The sequence below is a fragment of the Octodon degus genome, unplaced genomic scaffold (assembly GCF_000260255.1).
Source record: "Octodon degus isolate 3935 unplaced genomic scaffold, OctDeg1.0 scaffold00076, whole genome shotgun sequence".
In the NCBI taxonomy this organism is placed as follows: Eukaryota; Metazoa; Chordata; class Mammalia; order Rodentia; family Octodontidae; genus Octodon; species Octodon degus.
The window spans coordinates 6,735,174-6,745,625 of record NW_004524652.1 but is presented as its reverse complement, the minus strand read 5'-3'; the positions used below and the strand labels follow the sequence as shown (position 1 = coordinate 6,745,625).

Genomic DNA, 10,452 nt, shown 5'->3' with positions numbered 1-10,452 from the left:
AAAACATTCTTGTCAATGGGGACAAGAATGGAGGTACCTGGATGGTTAAGCTTTGAAAAATGCCTAGGTACTACCCTAGTGAAGATGTGTCCCAAAATCTCTTGAGCCACAGCAGGAAACCCTTCAGTCAGAATGTGAGGAAACTTTGAGCTAGCATCACTCCTGGCACCATCTTGATCATCCTCACCAGGCGTCACAGAGGCAAGAGAGTGGTCTTCCTGAAGCAGTTGGCCAGTGGCTTGCTCCTTGTGACTGGGCCTCTTAGCCTTAATCTTGTTCCTCCACAAAGAACACACCAGAAATTTGTCATTGCCACCTCTACAAAAATTGATATTGGTCAAAGCAAAAATCCCAAAACACCTCACTGATGCTTACTTCAGCCAAAATCTTGTCCTGGTTAGAGGAAGAAGCAGCTGCACTGGGGAGATAGCTCAATAGAATAAGTGCGTGCCTGGCAAGCACAAGTGCCTGAGTTCAATCCCCTGTACTGCAAAAAAAAAGAAAAAAAAAATAGCAAGGAAGCAAGCAAGCAGCAGCTGCAGAAACCCAGACACACAGGAGGGCAAGATCTTGACCCTGAGAAAAAGAGATATCAGATTTCAGAGCAGCACAAGGTGGTCAGAAGGTGGTGGACACACAGACTTTAGCAAAAAACAAGGGTGTTCCTCAGCTTCAACTACCTGCGATCCGTTTTGGATCTAGCAAACGGAATTTATCCTCATAAATTAGTGTTTTAGGGCTGACCAAATAGCTCAGCAGATTAAAGCGCCTGCAAGTAGGTGCAGGGGCTGGGGCTTCAGGGGCCCGGGCTTCATTGCACCGGGCTGCCACTCGCCTCCTGGGGTATGCTGAGACAGCAATTGAGACAGCATGGTGGCACGTGCTTGTAATCCCAGCTCTTGGGAGTCTATAAACAGGTAGATCACTATGATTCTGATCTAGTAGTGAGACCCTGAACACCCCGTAGACCCTTCCCTAAAAAAAATTTTTAAAAGATACATTTAAAAAAAACAAAGAGGGGCTGGTGAGATGGCTCAGTGGTCTAAAGCTCCTACTTAGAGCAAGCTTAGCAAAGCACAGAGACCACGGTTCAATCCCCCAGCACCACATGCCAGCCAGTCTCGCCTCCTGGTGGGCTGAGCTGACCACACACACACACATACACAAATAAATAAAATAAAAAATAAAAAAACAAAGAGGGGCCTAGGGAGATGGCTCAGTAGAATAAGCACTTCCCTGGCAAATGGCAAGGGCCTGAGTTCAATCCCCAGTCACCTTCCTAGGGGAAAACTATATATGCAATACCATAAGGAGGCCTCCAAAAGATGCAGACACCCTGAACAGATGCACACAAACATCCAATATCAAGACTGAACATGGGCCAGGCAGGGCGGTGCATGCCTGTGATCCCAACACTGAGGAAGCCAGCCTGAGTGAGACCCTGCCTCAAAAAGACAAAAATAAAATAAAAATAAAGTCCAAGGGCCAGGGAAATAGGTTCAGCGGTCTAAATGCCTGCCGGGCAAGTGCAAAGATCTGCGTTTGATCCCAATACCGCATGCCCTACTGGCTCCACACTAAGTCACCAAAACCAGTAATCCCAGCTCTGGGGAGGCTGCAATAGGAGGATCACTACTAGTCCAGCTGGGTAGTGAGACTCTGTACCAAATAAAGGTTTTTCAAAAAAAGAAAAAAAGGCAGAGCGTGGTGGTGCATGCCTATAGTCCCAGCACTCTGGAGACTAAGGCAGGAGGACTGTTGGAGTTCAAGACCAGCCTGAGCTACAAAGTGAGCTCAAGGTTAGCCTGAACAGTATAGCAAGACTTGTCTCAAAAACAGTTTAAAAATAAAGACAACATGGGCTGATCTTAGGCCAAGCAGTTCCTTGATATATTTACTACCATAGTATTCTGTACATTGCTTAAAATATGTCCAGCTGGACAGAGATATAGTTCAGTGGCACAGCACCTGCCTGGCAAGAGCAAGGTCCTGAGTTAGATTCCTGATACCAAAATAAACAAATAAAAAATAAAAACATAAACTAGTGCCGGGGGCAGGGAGATGGCTCAGTAGAATAAACGCTTCCCTGGCAAGCACAAGAGTCTAAGTTCAATCCCCGGTTCTGCCAAAAAATAAAAAAAGAATAAACTAGTGCCAGGTGTGGTGAAGCACACCTGGAATACCTACACTCAGGAAGCTGAAACAGGAGGGTCACTGAGGCCAGCCTAGGCTACATACATTGTGAGTTCAAGGCCAGCCTGAACTTCAGAGTAAGACCCTGTCTCATATAAAAAAAAAAAAAACCAAAAAACAAACCAAGTTTCAGTTTCTAGCCTTATTCACTAGCTGTGCAGCCTTTTAGGCAAATTAATAAAATTATTGGGGCCAGGGAGATGGCTTAGAATAAGCGCTTCTCTGGCAAGCACAAGGGCCTGAGTTCAATCCCTGGTTCCGCCAAAATAAACAAATAAATAAATAAAATAAAATTATTTTAGTCTTAGGCATCAGAAGCCTAAGACTTTACCTTCATCTAAACATTAATGCAATAGAAAATTATTCTGTACCTTTTATTATTTTTAATAGTTTAACAAACATATTTTAAAGACAATAGCCTGAAAGGCCTTAAGTTATTTGTCCTTTACAAGCTTTTCGCTCTAGGACAGTTGCACTTGTTCCTCCTTCCAAGTGTGCACTTAAGGGCTTGCGGGTTAGCTCAGTTGTCTAAAGCATCTGCTTTGGCAAACTCAATCAGGCGCAGGGAACCGTGGTTAGGTCCCCAGCTCCACAGCTGCACCAGACCCACCCTTAAGGCATCCTGAGCAGGCCCCCCCCCCAAAAAAAAAATCCTTCTCCAAGTGTGCCCTTAATTCCCTCTGGGAGCAGCACTCCTTTACTTACTTTAGGTCTCTCTACAAGTCACATTTTCAGTGGGATTTCCATTACTGTGATCTTTATCCCCAAAACTTCTTATTCCTCCTTACCTGACTTCCTTATCATGTATCATTTTCTAACATTAAATGTAGCTACTTAGTATGTTATTGTCTTAGTTTATTTATAAAGGGGAGTTTCAAGAGAACAATTTGCCTGTTTTATCCAGGGCTGTGTCATTAGCCTCTTGAACGTCACCTGGCACACAGTAGAATATCAAATGAAACCTCATTACAGCACACAGACAGCACAACACAGCTCCACAAACTGTGGCCCTGGGTTGGGGGTACAAAGTAATCACACTTTAAGAATACTGTAAAGAGAACTACAGCTTGGCCAGGACTAATAAACACGTCTACTTTTCCAATCGGAGAAAATCATACCTGACCTTCTAACTCAAGAAGGAAAGAGGGGCCAGAGAGATAGCTCAGAGGCATAAGCACCTACCTGACAAGCACAAGGACCCAAGTTCAATCCCTGACCCCACATGCAGGGCAGTGGTGCACCATCTTGGCCCAAATGCAGGTGTCTACCATGCAGCCCCACAACAGGGGATGGTGGCACATGCTTTAATCCCAGCACCCAGGTTGAGCCAGGAGGATCTCTGCAAGTTCAAGACCAGCCTTGGGGCTGCAAAAGTGAGCACAAGGCCAACATGAACTGCATAGTGAGACCCTGTCTCAAAAAAAAAGGAGAAAAAGGAGGAAAGAAGTTACAGGTATTTGGATGGTAGACATTTACATGGTTAAAAGTCACTTAACAACATATAAAGCTTTGTTTTACTATTAAACCATCTTCTTGGGTTATCACACTACCTTGTTTTTATCTCTGGCTTTAACTTCTATAAAACTAATCTTGAGGGGTCAAAAGTGGGGCTCAGGCAGAAGCAAACAGCATGAGCAAGGTTCTGGGGCTGGGGAGGTAGCTCAATTCTCAGGACTATACCCCACACACAAAAAAGATCTGTGACCCTCATTTTTAATTATCTAAATAAGCGTTTATTGAACATATGAAAGTCTACAGAAGCCAGATGTAGTGGCACATGCCTGTAAATCCAGCACTTGAATGGCTAGGGTGGGAGGACTGCTGTGTTCCAGGTCAGTCTGGGCCATAAAAATGAGTTCAAGGCCAGTTAGAACTACATAGCAAGACCCTGTTTCAAAAAAAAAAAAAACAAAAAGGAGTCAGAAGATCCCATAACATGAAGCACAACTCTCCATAGCAGCTATATTCTCGAAAGACCAAAGTTCATCTGTAAATAATAAATGAATATGTGATAAATTCAAAGGTGACTACTTTTGTGTAGGATGAAGAGCATTAATCCCAACAAACAGGAGCGAGCCAGTTGGGCTGGCCCCGCCCCCAGGTTGCCCTGAGACTCCTGAGGCAGCTCACCCTGGTGATCCCAGCGCTTGGGAGGCCAAAAAACAGGAAAGAATCAATACAAATCCAATCTGTGTAGTGAGACCCTGTACTAAATACATAAAAATAAATAAAAATAAAAAAAGAAGGAAAGGCCGGGGAGATGGCTCAGTAGACTAAGTGCTTGCCTGGCAAGCTCAAGGGCCTGAGTTCAATCCCAGGTCCCACCAGAAAAAATAAAAAAAAAAAGAGCCAGGTAGGAAGTGTAGCACAATGGTAGAACTGTTTGCATATGTCAGCCCCAGGTTCTACCTCCAGCACCATTAGGAAAATAAAAACAAAAACTAGAGATGAACATTATTGAATTAGTTCTCAGGCATCTTGGGTCACACAGGGTGTAAAAGACTCAATGTTAGACTCTGGGTTAACACCAGGATGATAGCAAGGGCAAGGATAGCTCTGGCAACACACCAAGACCTTGTCTCAAAAAATTAAAATAAAATAAAAAGTTAAAATGTTTAAATGGGAAGGAGAGCAGGGCATGGTGACACATGCCTGTAATCCCAGCACTCAGGAGGCTGAGGCAGGAGGATCGTTGTGAGTTTGAGACCAGCCTGGCCTACAAAGTGAGCTCAAGGACAACCTGAACTGCATAGTGAGACCCTGTCTCCAAAAAAAAAAGGGGAAGGTGAAAGGGAGGAGAGGAGAAAGGAAGAAAGGGACAAGAAAAAAGAGACTAGAAGGAAAAAACAAAAGAAAGCTTTTGTAAAGGAGGGGAAGAGGGGTTGAAGGGAGAGGAGGGGAATGGGGGAAAAAAAGTTGTCACAAAATAGATCAAGGACACATACAAATTCCCTAAGATGAATGTAATCACTATGTATATCTAAAATGTACCAATAGGGGCCGGGGAGATGGCTCAGTGGAATAAGCACTTCCCTGGCAAGTGCAAGGACCTGAGTTCAATCCCCGGTTCCGCAAAAAAATAAAATAAAATAAAATGTACCAATAAGATACAAAGATAAGGGCTAGAGATGTACCCCAGTGCAAGGCCCAGTACTGCCAAGAAAAGGAGAGGAAGAAATAGACTATCAAGGGGCCGGGGATACGGTTCAGTGGAATAAGCACTTGCCTGGCAAGCGCAAGGGCCTGAGTTCAATCCCTGGTTCCACCAAAAAAGAAAGACCATCAAATTCTAAACTTCTTGAGGACTGAAACAGATTGTTTCACGTTGTGTTCAAGCAATGATGAAAGAGTAGGGAAAGAGCTGCACATGGTGTCTTATGCCTGTAACCCTAGCACTCAGGAGGCTAAGGCAGTAGGATCTCAGAGGGTTCAAGGCCAGCCTGGACTATATAGCAAGACCCTGCAGGGGGGAGGGGGATGTAGAGAAGGAAACAATGCTGCTCTTCCGACAGACATCCTTTCAGAATCCCCACCCAGTTTATTTTTACAGATTTAAACCAGGCCTGGTGAGAAGTCTAAGCCTACTCACTACTTGCCTACTTTCTCTGAATCTCAAAATCTTAGCCCTTGGCCAAGCTATCAACCACTTACTTTGCTTTAATAAGGGCTGGCCTTGCTCCCTGCCAGTTTCACCACATTGGTAAAATAACTATGCACCTGGAGTGAGAAGACCAGCGTACAAATTCCACCAACATCACTTATTAGCTGTGCAGCTCTGGAGTTACTTGACCTTTCTATGCCCTCTCCGTAAACTAAGGATAATGACAGCACCCTTATTGGGCTGATTCAAAGAGATAAAACACCTTTGTAAGATTTGCCCAGAGACTCCTGATCACAGGAGCCCTCAATAAATGTTAATTGTTATTATTACCAGAGGGAAAGAAAGGGCCCAAGGCTGAAGAAGGGCTCCACCAAAAAAGGTTGCCCTGACATCGGAAAGTCAAACATTGCTCTCCTGAATCGAGGACACTATGGGTAATCGTACTAATAATAAAAACCCCAGGATCATCACCATAAAAACAGCAGCAGGCGCGGCAGGGATATTTACAGCACTCTAACCGGCCAGCCAGTCCTCACCTAAAAGAGGAAGAACTCAACGCTGCTGAATCACTCACACACTCACACTCACACACACACAAAGAAAAAATTACAGAATCTCCTCCGCCCTCCTTCTTGAAAACAGTAATTGGCGCCCGTTTTGCTAAAAACAAGTATCTACATCGAACGCAGACTTAACGTGTAATTTCTTCATACCAAAGAGGTGGAGCTGAGACGGGAGGGGGTGATGGTGGTGCTTGGCTCCTGCCAGATGGAAAAGCCACATGAAGTGGTTTCAGGGTTCGCCCCCCCCCCATCAAAATCAGATTTTTGCAGCACAGGAGATCCAAATTCGGGGAAATCAAAGGCTGTGCTTTGCCAATAAGCTCTGAACAAGTGTCATCTGTCTCCCGAGCCAATCCCCGGCTGCACTAGCAGGTTCGAGTTACCCGGCGGCGGTGATTTCTGAGCCCTGGTCCCTCTTGCCTTCCAGCTTCTCCAAGAATCACAGCCCTGCTCGGGAGGAAAACAAAAGCCAAGCGATCGGGCCAGGCGGGCCGGCCGAGCAGAGCGTAGCCGAGCCGGGGAGCCAGGGCCGGGCGCGCTTCATTCCGGCTCGCGGGCACCTGCGGCAGGGCCTGAGGGAGGCTCGGAGGCGGGTGGTGGCGCCCGCGGCAACAGGTCTGGCCCGGGCCCAGACACCCCGGGCCCGGGCCCCCAATGTCAGTCGGCGGAGGAGAGGACAGGACCTGGGCAGGGCGCGCGCCGGGGCGAGGAGTCCACGCTCCATCTTGAGGCGCGCGGAAGACGGGAAGGCCCGGGCGCGCGCTGAGGGCCGGCTCAAGGTGGGCGCGCATGTCGGGGACCCCCGCCCTCCCAAGCGGCCACTGTGTCCCCTCAGGCCTGGCCCGCAGCGCAGGGCTCTGTACCCCCTGCCGGACGCCGGGCCCAACCCGGAGCGGGCAACCGGTGACAGAAGGCAGGAGGGGAGACGGTCGGGAAGTGGGAGGCCGCGCCCCCGCACGCCCCGCTCACCTCAGACACCGCAGGTCGTCTCCACCTGCCCCACTACAACAGCAGGAGCCCCAGCCGCGGACGCCGCCTCCCCACTCTTGGGCTCGGGCTGGGGAGAGTATGACGCGCCGCAGCCGCCTCAGGGCCGGGCGGGCGCGCGCCTCTACAAGACGACGCCGCGCGGCTCCTCCCAGCGCCCGCGCCGCCGTCTGCAGGCCCCGCCCCGAATCAGGCCCCGCCCGGACCAGGCCCCGCCCCCCGGACCAGGCCCCGCCCCGGACCAGGCCCCGCCCCCAGCCGACCCTCGGGTGGTTAAATCCCCCTCAATTGCTCTAGAGCCCGGGAGCGAGGGAGCGAGGCAGCGTCCGGAGGCCTGCAGCTAGGGGCGCCTAGTCATCTTCCGCCCGGCTCCGGGTTTCCGGCCATGTGTTCCCAGAAAGTGCACAGTCACACCCCCGCCGGCCTGACCCGGCCGCCGCCTTCAGGGCCACACGTCGGTCTGCCTCCGCTTCCCGCTGCCGGCCGCGGGGAGAGGGCCTCGGAAGCAGGCCGGAAAGCGCTGCCCACGGCGGGCTGGGCTGGAGTAGCCACGTCTGCTCTCCAGGAAAACCGCGAGGTTAAAGCCCTCTGAAGCGAGCCCAGGGTGAGAAAAGCCTTTTATCCGCCCAAGTGGCTTCTGGGCCGCTTGGACTGAAGCCCAAGTTTCTGTCTCGTTGTCGCCGTTTCCCCCCCACCCCCCACCCCAGCTCCTTGAAAAGCTTTTGAAAAGAGCCGGAGAGGACGCTGCGACAACCTGCTCGGGCCGCGGGGCGGCAGCGGCCAGCATTTCGCTCCCACGGACCATGGCAACCCCGGGAGCAAGGCAGCCTCAGCGCTGCATGGGGGTCTCCTCCTCCCCGGCAGAAGGGAATCTTCGAGAGCGGGACCTCCCGGCTGACCTGCTTCAAAGCCCTGTGCTGCCCCGACCTCAGGTAGCGGAGACAGAAGTCCCGTACACGGGCGAGCCTCTGCGGGCATCCGCCGTTCGGGTCTCAAAGGACAAAATGTTCTGGGATCTAATTCAACATCGCCCTAATGCACGCTGCACGCAGAGGTGGCGGTGGTCCCCGCGGGTCCAGGATCCCTCTTCTTCATCTGAAAGATACACCTCACCCCAAACCCGATCGCGCTCTTCACTTTTTAAAAAACAAGCCATGCGGGGGAGACGGGGTGGGGGGGGACCTAAAATAAAACAAGCTGTGTACTCAAAGCTGTCAAACAATAAGGCGAGGGGGCCTGCCCAGTAGCTCAGTTGTTTAAGCGCCTGCTTAAACAAAGCCCTCAAGCTCAAGCTTCTTTCGTTCGAACCCAGACAGTTACTGAAAACCAGAAATGCCCTAAAGGCATTTGAGCCTCAAAAAAAAAAAAATAAAAAAATAAGGCGAGGTGATAGGATGAAATGCAGAAAGGAGACAAGGAAAAATCAAAACTAAAAATTGTACTTTTTACTTTTATTCCTTGGTTTTGTGAGACAAGAGACTGGCTTTGTGCCCCTGGCTGGCCTGGAACTCGCAATGATACTCCTGCCTCAGCCTACAGGGTGCTGGGATCACAGGTGTCCACCTCCACACCCAGCCTTAAAAACTGTATTTTTAAAAACACCACAGTAGTGTTTGTAAATAGGATATCAAGTCCACATCTTGTACAGCAATTAACCACTAGGAAGAATGTATGCAATGTGTTAATTATTGAAACTGTCCTACCAATTTGGTTTGAAACTGTCTCACTGCTATTTGTTTCTCAAAATTATGGGGGGGAAAAGACAAAAACAAAAAAACACCATAGTTGCCAGGACCCAGGCGAAGTTAGTCGAGGTGATCCATATGTGCATTCCCTTGGTTAATTTGGGCTACTTCAAGACCCATCCCACCAAAATTTCTCAAGAATACTGTAAATTCACACTGGCTTAAGTTGCATAGTAGAAACATGATACCAAGATGAAAAAACAGACTGAGAAAATTTAAAGAATGCTTAGATCATTCATTTCAGGGGGAAAAATTAGACACATACCTGTAAAGTGGGCCACTATCCTTTTGGGGGGATTGGGCCACTTTTTCCTAGGGTAACCATACCCCAAAGAGAAGCATAAATATCCTGGTTATAGGAAATAAGGGGCCTGTATCTCTTTTGAGGACCCATACTCTTCTTTTTTTTACAGAACCAGGGATTGAACTCAGGCCCTTGTGCTCGACAGACAAGCCCTTATTCTACTGAGCCATCTCCCTAGTCCTTGAGTGGGTACTTTTAAATTTCTCCCTATTGGGTCCAGGGAGATGGCTCAGTAGAATAAGGGCTTCCCTGGAAGCGCAAGGGCCTGAGTTCAATCCCCAGTTCTGCAAAAATAAATAAATAAATAAATTTCTCCCTGTTCACTGGTGTGGTGGCATACTCCTACAATCTGCGCAAGCAGGAGCAATCATGGCAAGTTTGAGCCAGCCTGAGCTACATAGTGAGCTCAAGGCTGATCTGAACTACACAGCGAGACTTCTCCCTAATACTTTTATGCCTCTGCATAAAGATGTCCTAAAAATTATTTTTCCAATAAGCAAGCCTGCAATTTATCCTACAGGCAAGATGGGTTTAGGTACCTTATCTTGGTGGGAGCAGCCTCAGACCCTGTCCCGTGACCACTGTTAACAGTGAGATACAGGGCTGGCGAGATAACTAAGCAGATTAAGCACCTGCTTTGGCAAGCCCAGGGATCGATCCCTGGTCCTGCATGCTGTGCTGGTCTGCCCCAGCAGGGCACTGAGCCAGCATTGAGTCTGGGCATGGTGGAGCACACTTGTAATCCCAGCACTGGGAGGCTGAAAACAGGAGGATCACTACAAGTCTGAGCTGCATAGTGAGACCCTGTACCAAATACATAAATGAAAAAAAAAAAAAATAGATATAACCAAAAACTCATGCTTTTTCTCTTTTCCCCTCTACTGATTCTATCGACTATCTTTATTAAAAATATCATTGTGAAGGGCTGGAGAGATGGCTCAGTGGTCTAAAGCACCTACTTGAAACAAGCTTGGCAAAGCACAGGGACCGCGGTTCTATCCCCAGCACCACATGCCAGCCAGCCCCGCCCCCTGGTGGGCTGAGCTGGCCACACACACA

The 10,452-nt window shown here is 48.8% G+C and overlaps 1 protein-coding gene across 10 annotated transcripts in view; it reads right to left on the bottom strand.

The window, feature by feature from the left end:
- Positions 1-10,452, bottom strand: part of Clip1 (CAP-Gly domain containing linker protein 1) — a 192,189-nt gene that overhangs the window by 131,804 nt on the left and 49,933 nt on the right. For 9 of the 10 annotated variants that reach the window (XM_023720597.1, XM_004635887.2, XM_023720599.1 and 6 more), the window contains exon 1: positions 7,327-7,481. The exons of the other annotated variant lie outside the window; for it this stretch is intronic. The gene's annotated coding sequence lies outside the window, so the exon portion shown is untranslated. Of the gene's footprint in view, positions 1-7,326; positions 7,482-10,452 lie in introns of those variants that run through there. 10 annotated transcript variants of the gene reach the window in all.